The sequence below is a fragment of the Cricetulus griseus genome, unplaced genomic scaffold, assembly GCF_003668045.3.
Source record: "Cricetulus griseus strain 17A/GY unplaced genomic scaffold, alternate assembly CriGri-PICRH-1.0 unplaced_scaffold_537, whole genome shotgun sequence".
Taxonomy (NCBI): domain Eukaryota; kingdom Metazoa; phylum Chordata; class Mammalia; order Rodentia; family Cricetidae; genus Cricetulus; species Cricetulus griseus.
Genome location: NW_023277294.1, coordinates 1 through 15,974, shown reverse-complemented (window position 1 = coordinate 15,974; position 15,974 = coordinate 1). Strand labels below are relative to the sequence as shown.

The 15,974-nt window shown below is 38.3% G+C and overlaps 1 long non-coding RNA gene across 1 annotated transcript; it reads right to left on the bottom strand.

Moving 5' to 3' along the window:
• Positions 1–3,177: 3,177 nt before the first annotated feature.
• LOC118239820 lies at positions 3,178–14,607 on the bottom strand. The gene is made up of 3 exons (XR_004772666.1): positions 12,057–14,607; positions 6,575–6,624; positions 3,178–6,024 (listed from the first exon to the last, which is right to left on the bottom strand). It is a non-coding gene; the product is annotated as an uncharacterized LOC118239820 (long non-coding RNA).
• Between the last annotated feature and the right edge of the window lie 1,367 nt (positions 14,608–15,974).

Genomic DNA, 15,974 nt, shown 5'->3' with positions numbered 1-15,974 from the left:
GCTGTTTGAATGTGATCTGTGTTTGGTTGCAGGACTTCCCAGCTTTGAAGCAAAGGGTTGGCTGTGCTGAACATTGAGCATGTAATTGAATGTGCATACACAGCAACCTGTGCCATGGAAGAGGAACAGGATGTGCTCTGCCAGATTGGAGGATTTTACTAAATTACTAATTTCCCACATCAGGACCATAACTGACTATAGTGTGGAAACATGCAAAGCTGGGAGTGCCTGTGTGATCGGAGTCATTTGCTCATCTGCTCATTCAGTAGGGTGACTGCTAAAATCCTGAAGCCCAGCATGGTAGTCTTAACTAAGGATGAACTTTTGGAAGGCTAATCCATCAGGAGAACCAGTAGAGGGTAGCTTACAGGTTCCTTCCAGGATTCTCCTCTTGTTCTGCTGTGGAGAGCTGTAAGGAAGACCACAAGCCATGACATGGTGAGTATGTGGGCCTGTGTCCCCAGATCAGGAAGAGCAGATTGGCTGAGCTATAGAATCTGAACTGCTTGGGTTGGGAAGGACCATGAGCCAAATTGAAGTTCTGCTGGTCCCTGTGTTGAGCTGGGCAGTGGCCCTTGGCATGGGGGACCCCTGGGAGTCTGCTTTTCTTCTCTTATCTAGGGTTGATCAGCAGTACACCTGGGGAGCTACTGGCTGCCTCAGAGCTAGGTGCTATTTCCTATTTTCCCTCCTCCCCAAAGGCCTGTTTACAAATATGCAGATTATCTGCATATTGCCAGGGGCTTAAGAGCTTGGAATTTGATCTGAGTTACTTCCTAGGGAACTGCTGATGCTATAGAAATCAACAACACTCTAAATAAAATTGGCATTTTTCTTTCAAGAGTGACCAGTTGTTTTGTCTTTATTAATCTGCATCCCTTGCTGGAACCTGTAAGAAGTAGTAGCACTGGATGCTACATAGTGGAGGTCCTCACCAAGATGAAAAAAGAAGGGAATACACACTGACAGATCACTAGTGGATTTGCTGGCCAGCATCAAGGTCAAGGTAGGAGTGCATGCATTGTCATGGTTGCCTCAACTCCTGAGAGAGTTAGGCTTGAAAGGTACTGTAATGTGCCACAGCTCTGAATGGAGCTGGATTGGAAAGAGAGAAGCTCTGTGTCAAAAAGAAATTAAAAAATTAAAATATAGAAAAATAGAAAAAGAAAATATATATAAAAATAGAAAAATGAGAAAAATAGAGCAATAGTAAATACAAATGTCATGCATGGGTTTATTGGGATTTGTTTAGATATCAGACCAACAGAATCTTCAGTTAAAAATATATTATTCCTTCAGAGAGAGCAAGAAATGGGGAGGAGGAAATACACTGATCCTTCTAGAGATTGCTTTGGACATGGTCAGGAAGGGCACTGAGTCAGAGAGAGTACCTACAGATGAGAAAATAGAGAACTGGGTTTGTTCCCAGATGCAGGAGAGGGAAGCAGCCACAGATGACCTACAGCAGGTCAGAGGGGAGAAGGCTAGGGTAAAGGTCAATGTCAGAACTTAGATAACTTGCAGTCTTGGGAGATGTAGCTGTGGCTGACACCAATCACATGTATAAAAATGCTATTGATACATCCAGCTAGAAACTGTGCTTAAGGTCTTATGGAGAAAGAAAGGCAACATAGATAAATTTGATTCTGTTCAAATTATGGATCCTCATAATTAAAGAATTGGCTGTAACTGCTGTGTTACCAGAGATTTCACTTAGGGATTTTTCATTTCAACAAACTGATCATAACCTAGGCAAAATGAGAAATGTGAGATGTATGCAAGTTGTGAATGTTTGGTGTGGCCACACTTGAATGTTTGATACATGTATGATTGTGAATGCATGAAGGCTGAACAAAGGAACTGCTTAAATTGCCTTGGTTATGGCTTGTCTCAGACATAGTAAAATAGCTACCAAAATTGCTTTAATTATAGTCTATAAGAACATCCAATTGGTCAGATAATGTCTTAACAGAAGAGGTTGATTTGAATCCTCAAGATTCAGTAGTTGGAAAAATAAAAGAAGCCCATAGCATTGATTGAGGGGCAGGGAAATCTATGGATGATTATATGGAATTTGGCAAAGGAGAAGATACAGAAATCCTCCTAAATTTTTATGGTTGTAAAGAAAAATCTAGAAAGTAAATGTTGATGCATGATTTGATAAAGGTTTTTGAGAAAAATCGAACCAGGAGACAGCTACCTTTTAAAAACTTTAATTGATTTCAAAGAAAATTGATAATCAGTTTCCAACTATTGGGCTGTTGCAATTTATGCTAATGCATCCTTTCAGATTCCCAAAATAGTAAGGAGCAGTCCCATGAAAATATTATGTCAATTTTTACTATTGGTTCTTCTGATGGAAGAGCAGATTATGTTAATACTAGTAAAAATATGAAGGAGAGAAGGCCCCAACCACAGCTCAGAGAATGAAGTTATGTGCTGTTGCAATGGTCTCTCAGCATCTAATAATATAATTCATTTAATCTATGGACTAAGAATCAGTATGTTTTTATGTCTCTTTAAATTGTTTAGACAATTCTATACATAGAGGATCAGGTTAAAAATGTTATTTGGACAAATTCAATATGCTGTTCTCCTAAAAAATTGCTATGTTTTATGGGTCACATTGGGAGCTGTTCAGGTCTTTCCCCTGCCTACTGGCTAAAGGGATGGAGTTAACAGATTGATTAATGAAAATGGTAGATTTTTCTCAGCCTCATAATTTTTGTCCTTTAATAACTAAAGTCTAAATATACAATTTGGTTTTGCTAGAGATTCTGCTCCTCAAAATTGCCAAACAATGAGGTATACCCAAAATATTTATCTGTAAGTAATTTAGGTATGAACCCAGATGTCCTAGAAACATGGGGACAAGCCTCCTGTGTAGGGTATGCTTAAAGAGCAAGGCAGGAAAAGAGATTGGGAAGAATTTACAGGGTGACCCCTTGCCTGTGTCAGACAGAACTCAAGTACAGAGGGCTCCTGGAGACAGGAGAGGATTGGGACTTTTTCTTTTCTTTTCTTTTCTTTTTTTTTGGTTTTTTTCGAGACAGGGTTTCTCTGTGTAGCTTTGGAGCCTATCCTGGCACTCGCTCTGGAGACCAGGCTGGCCTCGAACTCACAGAGATCCACCTCCCTCTGCCTCCTGAGTGCTGTGATAGATTTAAGGATGGTATTTTCAATATTCCTCTGGACCTTGCTGATTGTCAGCATTTTGCTTTCAGGGTCTCATCTCTAAATTTAAGACAGCCTTATAAGAGGTATCTATGGGTAGATTTGCCTCTAACAAGGATAATAGCCCTACCATGTGTCAAGTTTCAATCTGTTTTGTCTGGATTTTGTAATTACCCCAAAAATGGCCTTCCTCACAACCCCCAAGGGCAGGCTATGGTGGAACTTGTCCATCACACTTTAAAAGCTTATTTGGTTATACAAGGGGGACCTTGAGGGTGCCCTTGGCTCCCCTCACCCTACTTATTTATATTTAAAAATTTTTAATAGTGCATAATTCTAACAACTCTGCAACAAGTCCTTGGCTGTCCTCTGTGCAGAAAAAGCCACTGGTTAAATGAATAGACCTTCCCTGGAGTCTTTGGAGAGGGCCAGATCTGATTTTGGTGTGGGCTGGTGGGTCTATTTGCATTTTTCCACAGAATGGTGAATCTCCAGTCTGGGTCCCAGAGTGTTGTGTATTCCTGGTTCCTGCTGATTTGTTCAGCCTTCTAATAAGCCATTGGATGCTAATGAGAAATCTGTTAGGCTTGGTGCTGATGGATTCTTAGAAACAGTCGTGACCGCTCATGGTCAGCTCCAACCTTAACCTGGGAAGGCAGCTGGCAACAAGGATTTAAAGGAACAAATATCCTAACAGTTGGCCATGTCTGCTTAGTAAAGCTGGAAGCCAAGTCAACCTTTTCCCACATGTTCCTCTGCTGGTCTTATGCCTGCTTAAAATACAGTCTTTTTGGCTGCCAAAGGGGTTAATTTAACTCACAAGGTGTGCTTCTACACTCTTTGATATGCTAAGTAACGCTCCTTCTGGATAAATATTTAAGTGTTTCCTCCAAACTTGCCACTTGGTGAAGCTACAGGGATGATAGGATTGCAGCCTCAGTTTTCGTGGTACAAGTCATAACAATGGGACTCCCTGGAGAAGACCAACTTTTCCTTTCTGACATGGGAGAGATCTTGACCTTGTGACTTTTGAAGTGGCTGCAATTGCAGCCACCAGGGAGTTTCTGGCTTAGCTGCCTCTCAGGCACTTAACACAGCAAGCATATTGCATAGTTCTCAGGGGAGGTTTCGTCTGCCTTAAGATCCGAAGAATCATATTTATTCTCTAGTCTGTAAGGGCACTTTAAATTTTAATCGGGTAATTTTTCTCAATTTCTCAATTAGCTACTCAAAATTATTTAGACTTGTGAGATCAGGATGCCTCCTCTTTAGGGAGACTTCTGTCTTTTGGAACTCATACTAAAGGTCACTTTAGGTATGAAAAGAGATCGCTAGATCACACGATTAAAATCTGGACAGCTTCCTTTTAGCCCTAGTCTGCCTGTGCACAAAAAAAACAGCAAGTCAAGAGCCATTTGTGGAGAAAGCAAATCAGGCTTTCCATGACAGCAAACTACCCCTCAGTGCATGTCTAGCTAAGTTGCAGGACAATTGAGTTATCAATGATGGGTTATTTTCAAGGAATATCTGTTTACCTAAGACAGAAGATCTGCACGGGCCAGGCAGGCTTTTCTATGATGGGCAGGATAGATGTTGAAGTCCTGGAAATACTAAGATACTAATTTCTATTTTTATATGTTTAAGGTGTGACCAGTAGGGTACCTCTGGGAGTGTGCTTTTCTTCTCATATGTAGGGTTGATCTGCATTACCCTGGGGGAGCTACTGGCTGCCTCAGAGCTAGGTGCTATTTCCTATTTTCCCTCCTGACAACAAGACCTGTGTACAAATATGCAGATTATCTACATATTGCCAGAGGCTTAAGAACTTGGACTTTGATCTGAGTTACTTCGTAGGGTCCTGCTGATGGTATAGATGTAACCACTCTCAAAATAAAATTGTCATTCTTATTTCAACAGTGACTGGCTCTTTTGTCTTTATTAATCCACAGATCCCTCCCTCCAACCTGAAAGAAGTAGTAGTGCTGGACTCTACACCTTGGGCTCTGAGCTTTGTTGAGTGTGGATTCCCTGGGGAAGGAGAGGCTCTGCCTTCCTGGCAAGGGAGACTATGAGCTGGTAATATCACTGCCCAGTGATACAGGCTTTGCTTTTGTTGAGCAGTGGGAAGACAGATTGGAAAACTGAAGGTCTGGATTCTAGAAGTTCTGGATGTTACATTCCACTTTCAGGTATGTCTTACGAATGTTACAGATAGTTTAGAAACTGTTAGAAAGGAGGGCATGGGAATCATCCTTCAGCAATACATGATTAGAGTGTTTTCAACACTGACAGCTACTGACAGCCACCATCATGTGATTCAGGTGAAGTTCAGTTCCAGGGCACAAAAGGAGTTTCTGCAATGTAGAGGTATTTCAGGTTACCATAGTATTTTGCAGGTGATTAGGGAAGATGCCACATCTTGTGACATCATCCATTCAACAGGAAGCAGGCATTAAATTATTCTATACATTGTGTTTTGATTGGGCATCACTGTGGCTGGATTTGCCTGAAACCACAAAGGGTAACGAGGAGTTGTAGAGTCATAGAAGGCTCTGTAGGAGATGGCTTACATTTTCTGGGAGGGCCCCAGAGCATGGGGCCTCTCTGGAAGATATATTAGTTGCTGAAGGGTAAGAAAATTAACAGTTTAGGGGTCACTTTTTTGTTGGAATTGTGAAATCTGTCTTTATTTAATTTCTGTACACATCAAAACATAGGTACCTGTGTTTGGCTGTGATTGCTTTGGTCTTTTGGATAAAAGTTCATTTTCCTGTTTTTGTTCTTGGATTTTTCTCTCCATTCTCTATTCTGTTCCAAATATTGTAGACATTCTTTATTATTGTTGCTTCCCTGGTAAATGTAGAAGTCATATTTATCAAGGTGTGTACTGTATTTTCTTTCTTTATTTTGGTTTTTCCAGACAGAGTTTCTCTGTGGCTTTGAAGGCTGTCCTGGAACTACCTCTTGTAGACCAGGCTGGTCTCCTACTCACAGGGATCCACCTGCCTGTGCCTCCCAAGTGCTGGGATTAAAGGCATGACCCACCACAACCTGAATTTTTTCTTTTTTTTTATATAATTGCATTGTGCATTCTGAAATGTTTTCACTTTGTATGTAGTCTTGGAATCATCTTTTCTCTTAGAAATAGTTGGAAATTGTATTTGGATTGTATTCAGTTTATGTTGCAAATTAACTGTAAACAACATCTCAATTTTGATGCAACATATTCCTTAGGATCATTTATATACTTTATTTATTGATGTATTGTTGTTAATCAGTGAAAGACTTTTAAATTAGTAGATAAAAGGTGTTACTGGGCTTTGCAGGTGATTCATCACATATTCTTCTTGGACGACCTGAGTTTAGATCCCAACACCCCTATCAGGAGGTTCATATCTACCTGCTACTCCTGGTTCAGGGCATCTGAGAGGCTCTTTTCTGTTGTGTCACCTGTACACACAGAAAAAATCTCTTGAACATGCTAACAAACACATACAAAACATGAATAACTTTGCTTACTTTTTTTTTGCTTATAAAGCAACTAGAACAAAACAAGTTGTTTTAGGTGTATAATAGAAATCAAACACTGTTTCTTTAAAAATCTGTTCTCTGGCATTTGCTTTAGAAAAGGTCTCCTTTCCTCATCTTGATGCACTTAAGACAATCATCAGTCATAGGAAATTGATCCTAACTTTTGTGAGCAAGAAGGTAGACATGCATAACTAGTATAACATTTTAGTATATGTGGGTGTTGTATATGTGGTACCTATCAAGATAGTTGTCCATTTCTTTTATATTTTCCAATTTTGTGGAGTACAGGTTTTTGAAGTATGGCCTAAATATTACCTGGATTTCCCCAGTATCTGTTGCTACATACCCACCCCCACCCCCGTTTATTTCTAATTTTGTTAATTTGTATATTTTCTCCCCGCCTTTTAGTTGGTTTGGATATCTTGTTAGTTTCACTGATTCTTGGTATTGTTCTTTGTTTCCTATTAGTGATTTCAGTCAGGAGTTTGATTATTTCCTGCTGTCTAATACTCATGGATGAGTTTGTTTCTTTCTTTTTTTTTAATGATAGAGATTTTAGGTGTCCTGTTAAGTCACTAGTGTGAGATTTCTACAAATTCTTCATAACTACTTAGTGGTTTGAACTTTCTTAGCACTGCTTTCACAGTGTCACTTAAGTTTGGATATGCTATGCATTCATTGTCATTGAATTTTAGGAAGTCTTTCATTTTTATCTTTCTTTCTTCTTCGACCCAGTGATAATTCAGTTGAGAGTTGTTCATTTTCCAAAAGTTTGTAAGCTTTCTGTTGTTTGTGTTATGATCTGTTAAGATTAATGAGGTTATTCCAAATTTTGTATCTGTTGGGAATTGCTTTCTGTCCAAGTATTTGGACATTTTTAGAAAAGATTCCATGATGTGCTGAGAAGAAGGTATATTCTTTCTTTTTTTTGGTGAACTTGTCTGTAGATATCCATTATATTTGTTTGAGTCATAACACTTATTATTTCCCTTATTTCTCTTTTAGTTTCTGTCTAGCAGAGCTGTCCACTAGTGAGAGTGAGGTGTTGAAGTTTCCCACTTCTAACATGTGGGGTTTGATATGTGATTTAACCTTTAGTAATGTTTCTTTTGCAAATGTGTGTGCCCTTGTATTTGGTATAAATGTGAAGAATTGAGAATTCATTATGATGGACTTTTCCTTTGAATATGAAATGTCCTCCATCTTTGTAATTAGTTTGAGGTATATTGTGTTAGATATTCGGGTAGCTACACTGGCTGGCTTCTCAGCTGCATTTGATGGGAAATACTTTTTCTGACTCTTTATTTTGAAGGAATGTCTGTCTTTCAAGTTCATGTGTGTTTCCTATATACTGCAGAAGAATGGACCCTGTTTTCATATTCATTCGGTTTGTCTGTGTCTTTTTATTGGTGAATATATACTAAAAGATATTAATCCCAGGTGATTGTTAATTCTTGGGGTTTTTTGTTGTTGTTGCTCTTGTGGTGATGTGATGTGTGTGTGTGTGTGTGTGTGTGTGTGTGTGTGTGTGTGTGTGTGTGTTTCCTTTTTGTGTTTTGGTGTTGTGAGATTATCTATTGCCTGCATTTTTGTGAGTACAGCTAAATTCCTTTGGTTGGAATTCTCCTTCTAGTACTTTCTGTAGGGTTGGGTTGTATGTATTGTTTAAATCTGGTTTTGTCATGAAATATCTTGTTTTTTCTTTCTATGGTCATCTAAATTTTTGCTGTGTGTAGCAGAAGAGATCTTCTGGGTAAACTGGTGACAGTGGGGTTGGGGGTAAGATGGAAAACTGTGCCATCTGGTTGGCTGGCTTGGGAGTGGAAGGAAGGGCAGAGTAATTAGAGATTTAACTAGATATGGGGCATTTTGTGGTTAGGGAGGGACCTGGTGGTAGGGAAACTCACAGGAATCTACAAGGATTACCTAGCTAAAACTCCTAGCAGTAGAGGATATGTAGCCTGAACTGGCCATCTGTTAAAATCAGATAGGTGACTACCCAAGTTGTCATTAGAGAGCATTCATCCAATAACTGATGAAAGCAGATGCAGAGATCCACAGCCAAGCAAGCACTGACCCTGACCCTGACCCTGACCCTAACCCTAACCCCTAACCCTAACCCTAACCCCTAACCCTAACCCCTAACCCCTAACCCCTAACCCTAACCCTAACCCTAACCCTGAAACCCTAACCCTAACCCTAACCCTAACCCTAAACCCTAACCCTAACCCTAACCCTAACCCTAACCCTAACCCTAACAGCACTGACTGCTCTTCCAGAGGTCCTGAGTTCAATTCCCAGCAACCACATGGTGCCTCACAACCATCTGTTATGAGATCTGGTGCCCTATTCTGGTGTGCAGATATACATGGAAGCAGAATGTTGTATACATAATAAATAAAATCTTAAAAACAAATACTGAGAGGGATAAAGACCGGGCCAATCAGTTAAGACAAGTCCCTGCCCAGAATCCAAGTGAGGTTTTTTTGACAACATTCTGTAATTCCTGTTAGAAATAAATAAAGGAAGACTAAAGGGTTTACGCATCTAATCACATGCATATATCTGAAGACACACTGACATAACCAAATAAAAATTAATTAAAATCATTGAACATTTCCAATCCTGACTATTTTTCTTTTGTATGCATTCATTCCTGTAACCCAGATGTTGAGGCATATAAAGGCTTATAGTTTTCCAGTACATGGACTGCTTCATATAACAGAAAACAAGCATGTAGGCTTGGAGTCAGAGATATCAATACTTCTTAGTTGGTGGTATCATTTGGGATGAATTAGGAAATGATGCCCTGCTGGAGGAAATATGTCCTGGGGTATGCTTTCATAATTTACATAAGCACACTGTTTCCCGTTTCCACCCTCTGGTTCATCCTGCAGGTTGAGAATGTGAGATCTAAGCATCATGATATGTAGCAGCCATGTTTGACACCTGTTGCCATGCCACTTTCACTGTGATCCTGTATCCCTCTGGAACCAAGAGTCAAACTCTTTCATGAGTTGATATAAACATTATGTTTTATCACAATGGAAAAGGCACAAATAAACATTCATGAAGTTTTATACCTGAATTAGTTATTTCATGTCATTGAAGAGGAAACCTAAAAAGGTTACTTTAGCATTTAAATTTGTAGGGCTTTGTCCATATGAGTTTGCAAGTGCAAACAAAATAAAGACAGGCATTATACTGTTTGAACAGATAGTTGACACTGTGAAATTATTTTCTCCAGAATACTCTTATATAACTAGAATGTGTTGACTAAAGATCTTATGAAATCCTTTATAGCCAGACTTTCTTCTATATGAGTTTTTTTCAGGTCCTCAAAGACTATTTGTGATATGAACAGGCTATAACAGAATGACTGAACACTAAAAGTTTTACTCTTGTATAAAGAACACCACAAAGTACAAAACCTTACCATACTGACTACATTAATATTTGCTCTGCAGTATGATTTTTTTCTCAGAATTTCAAAGACTACAATGATGTGCAAAGGCTTTAACACATCACTTTCATAGAGGTTCTCTCCAATATATGTTCTTTTATGCATTAAATTATGTGACATGAAAGGCTTGACACCACAATACTTTCATAGAGTTTCTCTCCAATGTGTTCTTTTATTAGTTGAAAAAATACTGTGACATGAAAGGCTTTACCACATCGACTACATTCATAGGGTTTCTTTCTCTCCTGTATGTGTTCTTTTATGTGTTTGGAGACTACAGTCCTGTGAAAAGAATCTACCATATTAATTACATTCATAGTGCTTCTCTCCAGTATGGGTTATTTTATACATTAGAAGACTTATATGCATAGGCCTTAACGCATTGATTACATTCATAGGGTTTCCCTCCAGTATCAGTTATTTTCTGACTTAGAAGATGAGTATGATATGCAACTGCTTTCACACATTGATTGCAATTATAAGGCTTCCCTCCAGTATGGAGTCTTTCAGGCCTTTGAGGATGACCATGATATGCATAGGCTTTAACACTTTGAGAATATTCAGAAGGTTTCTCTCCAGTATGACTTCTTTCATAAATGACACAGTTAAAAATTGTAACACATCCATTACACTGTTGAATATATCTGTATGAATTAATTTTATAATTTGGTCTAATTGTAAAGAGAAATCAGGTCTTAAGGCTTTATCGCTGTTTTACACTCATGTTGCTCCTGCTTCTAAGGGTGGTTTTGGATCTTTGAAAATACCTGCAAAGGCTCACATTTATAGCATCTTTTTTTCTATATGAGATTTTTCACATATTTGAAGATAACTAGAAAAACTCATAAGTTTTCCTATAGTGTGAGTCATACTACATTTGTTAAACGAACAGGACAAACAGAAGTATATATACATTCCTAGCACACATAGGGATTTTATGAAGTGTGAGTTTGTTGAGATATTTCCAATGAAAGCTGGAAAAGTAATTACTTGTGAATTTGCATCACATTCAACAAATCTATTCAAATTGGGTGCTGCTACATATCTTCTAATTGTTCTTAGAGAGAGAGAGGTATATGTTGCTTTTTTCCATATCCCTATGCTTATATAGCTAGTATCGAGAGTGACATATGATATACCTAATAAAGGAAGAATAACAAATAAGAGGTGTCCACATTGCATTGGTAGCATTTAACTTTCTGTTCCTTACAGACATATGATGTAGAGAATAAGGTTTCTCCACAACAGTCGCCCTTGGCTCTTGAATGTAACTACCCCTCCTCTCACTAAACTTAGCAAAATCACAAGCATATGAATAACACAAGCTTTACTATGAACTATTTGATTATTACAAGGTTTTGGACATGTATTTATTACTTATTCAATGTGCATACCTTATGTAATATGAGTGCTATGAAACTAAATGCATTGGTATATGGTTTTGTGGAAATTTAATAATCATCAATGAACCTTAAGCTGTGCTTAATTACACTGTTGCTTTCTTTAAAACTTCCACACACCTTAAAATTTCTTCTCCCCCCAGAGTGGGGGGAGATTTAACCACCATCCCAGAAATTCTAAATAAAATTTTTATTACTTAAACTGAAAAAAAATTTCTTCTCAGGCATATTTGTATTAGCTTGCACATTAAAATTACCTTCTGTGTAGCCTAAAATATAGTACCAGAAAATGCCTGATATATTATTGGAAGTCATGCAACATTTAAGTTCTAAGGTTCTAAGTTCTAAGATTCAGTGAACCTTAGTAACATGACTGATTCATTCATATCATCCTTGCTCAGTTTCAATTGTAATTACAGAAGAAAATCAATAACCAAGAAACAGTTGCCTCCTTATTTTAAAATGTGAAGGAAAATTCATAGTCTTACCTATAGCAGTAAGGATCCTGTAGTCTCCAATATCACATCTTTATGGAGAGTCTTCTGGGAAGGATCCAGCAAAGCCCACTCTTCCTGAGTAAAGTCAACATGCACATTGTCATATGTCCCTGCATTCTAAAATATACCATAAATGTATAAAAAGAAAGTTATACAGTATAAATGTAAACATCTTTGAAAATACACTATAATATATTTCTCATGCTTCCTGCACTTATTCCATGACACAGAAGTTCTAAAGTAATCACAAGGTCACTTCAGAGGAAAACTGAATAGGAGGGTCACCTCTGACATTTCTGCACCTTTTGAATGGGATATCGACATGTTAAAGAAATGCCTATTAACAAACATAGAGAGACAAGCAGACAGATCAATAGTACTCAGTACACATCAGAGAAATTGCATGATCAATTACTAACTACAAGAAAGATGGGCAAACAGGGTGTACCAGCTCATGCCTTTATTTGGTTGAGGAAACAAGGAAAATTGTGGTATCTTCTGAATCAAGATTTTCAGTTGTCATTGTATTTTTGGGAGCCTCATTCAAGTTGTTCTGAGTATATGGTAATCAACTGGCTAAAGTGTAAATACAGAGAAAACTAAAATGCACTGGGCATAGGGAAAGCGATTCAGTTCACTGAGGCTAGAGACCCCTGCAGCTGTGAAAGGCTAAGTACATTATTTAAAGTGTATTAGAGTCTTTGTTCCACAGACCCACGTGAACTCACACCCCAACCTCAACATCCACAACAGACTACTATAACACCCTATGGAATAAAGCAACTATGCATATTTCCAACAGACACGTCTGTGCAAACTGTGATAGAAGAAATTTCTTCGGGAATTGCTTCATCTCTATGACACCTCAGGTCAGGAATATTGTATTCTAGAATCTTGGTTTAGCCCCCATGTCATCACCATTTCTGCCAAAACAGAGGGTCCATACACATTGGTCACACATAGAGATGGATGGCTATAGAGAATCAACAGACTTCCAGATGCTTTATATTTATGATTTGTTTGTTCATAATGTTAACATACAAAAATCTGAGAAACAACATTGGGTGCTAATTATGAACATTTCTGGACTCTCAGTTCTTTTCATTAAAAAGAAAAAAAAAAGACTCTGCCATGGCAAAGAACCACATTCTCCTATTTGACACTCACCAGTTAGGATGATGCTATACAATGATTGGCTTAGCTCAGAGTCCTACAACTCCACTCAGAGTCCTACAACTCCAACCCTACTATGACCCCCTTAACAACATTTTTGTTCGAAATTAATTTCCTTTTATTTCTAAATGTGTTTACAACTTGGTACATACAAAACCTAAAGAAATATAAACATCCTGCCATCTATATTGTTAAAAAATTGCTTAATAATTGTATGTTTTAGTGCCTGAGATTTATTTTCCTGCATTTATTTATTATTAATTAGAATATATATTGTATACTTTCTCCTTTGCTTGTTATGGCCCAAAGTTGAACATTGCTATGAAACTGTTAATAATTCTTATATGTGGTCCCCATTGGCACTGTGTATTGCCTCTAGGACTAGGGTACCTTCTCAAAATAAAACTTACTGTAAGCTCTGTCTTCATGGAGTGTTTTTCCCTCACCTGCCCATGTGCCTCTCGCACAGTATTATAACTTTGAATCCCTTTCATTTCATTCTTTAATTTTTATTAATTTTTTCATTTATTTTATATACTGACCAGTTTATCCTCCCTCCTCTTCTCACACTCCCTCCCCTCATGCCCCTATTCACTCCTCCTCCAACTCCTTAAAGAATGGGGCAGGCCTCCCATGGGAGTCAACAAAGTATAGAATCAGGTTGAGGCAGGACCAAGCTCCTCCACCAGCATCAAGGCTAGAAGAGGCAACCCAGCATGGTTCCTGAAACCACTGCATAGAGCCCCACAAACAGACCAAGCTACACAATTGTCACACATATGCAGAGGGCCTAGGTCAGTCCCATGCAGATTCCTTAGCTCTCAGTTGAGGGGTTCCTCCTCAATGTCTTCAGCAGGACTCCCAGAGCTCAACCCAGCACTTGGCTGTGGATCTCTGCATCTGTTTTCATCAGTTATTGGATGAAGGCTCTCTGATGACAACTAGGGTACTCACCTATCTGATTATAAGAGATGTCTTATTCTCTTCAGGCTACATATCCACTATTGCTAGGAATCTTAGCTGGGGTAATCGTTGTGGATTCCTGGGAGATTCCCTAGCACCAGGTCCCTCCCTAACCCCAAAATGTCCTATATCGAGATATATCTCTAATTACTGTGCCCTTCCTTCCACCCCCAACCCAGCCAACCAGACCCCACTGTTCCCATCTTACCAACCCACCCACACTGCCCCCAGTTTACCCAGGAGATCTCTTCTACTAGACACAGCAGAACTTTAGATGACCATAGAAAGAGAAAACAAGGTATTTCATGACAAAACCAGACTTAAACAATACCTACAACCCAGCCCTACAGAAAGTGCTAGAAGGAGAACTCCAACCCAAGGAAGTTGGCTGTACTCACAAAAACACAGGCAATAGATAATCTCACAGCATCAAAACACAAAAAGGAAACACACACACACACACACACACACACACACACACACACACACACCACATCACCACGACAAAAATTGAAAATCAACAAGAAATAACAATCACTTGGGATTAGTATCTCTTAGTATCAATCCACCAATAAAAAGACACAGAAAAACAGAATGGATATGAAAGCAGGATCCATCCTTCTGCCACACAGGAAACACACATGAACTTGAAAGACAGACATTATCCCAAAATAAAGAGTTAGAAAATGAATTTCTTGGGCTGGAGAGATGGCTCAGCCACTAAAGACTAGGCTCACAACCAAAAAAAAAAAAAAGAATTTCCCATCAAATGGTCCTGAGAAGCAAGCCAGTGTAGCTACCCTAATATCTAATAAAACAGGCTTCAAACTAAAATTAATTATAAGATATGGAGAAGGGCATTTCATATTCAAAGGAAAAAAACATCAAAATGAAGTCTTAATTATTAACATTTATGACCCAAATACAAGTGCACCCACATTTGTACAAGAAACATTACTAAAGATTAAATCACATATCAAACCACACATATTAATAGTAAGAAACTTCAACATCCCACTCTCACCAGTGGACAGGTATGCTAGACAGAAACTTAACAGAGAAATAAGGGAAAGAATAGATGTTATGATTCAAAAGACTTAACGGGTATCTACAGAAAAGTTCACCCAAAAAAGAAAGAATATAACTGCTTCTCAGCACAGCATGGAATCTTCTCTAAAATTGTTCATGTACTTGGTCACAAAATCTCAACAGATACAAAAATTTGGAATAACCCCAATAATCTTACCAGATCACAACACAAACAACAGAAAGCCTACAAACTCATGGAAAATGAACAACTTTCAACTGAATTACCACTGGGTCAAGGAATAAATAAAACTAGAAATTAAAGACCACCTAAAATCCAATGAAAATGAATCCATGGCATATCCAAACTTAAGGGACACTATGAAAGCAGTGCTAAGAAGAAAGTTCATAACACTAAGTACTTACATAAAGAATTTGGAGAAATCTCACACTAATGACTTAACACACCTGAAAGCTATAGAAAAAAAACTCACCCAGGAGGAGCAAACAGCCAGAAATAATAAAAGTCTATGCTGAAATCAGTAAAATGGAAACAAAGAGCAACACCAAGAATCAGTGATATCAACAAGATATCCAAACAAACTAAAAGGCAGAGAGAAAATATCCAAATTAACAGAATGAGAAATAAAAATAACAACAGATACTGAGGAAATCCAGGCAATCTTTAGGCCATGCTTCAAAAACCTGTACTCCACAAAATTGGAAAATCTAAAAGAAATGGACAAA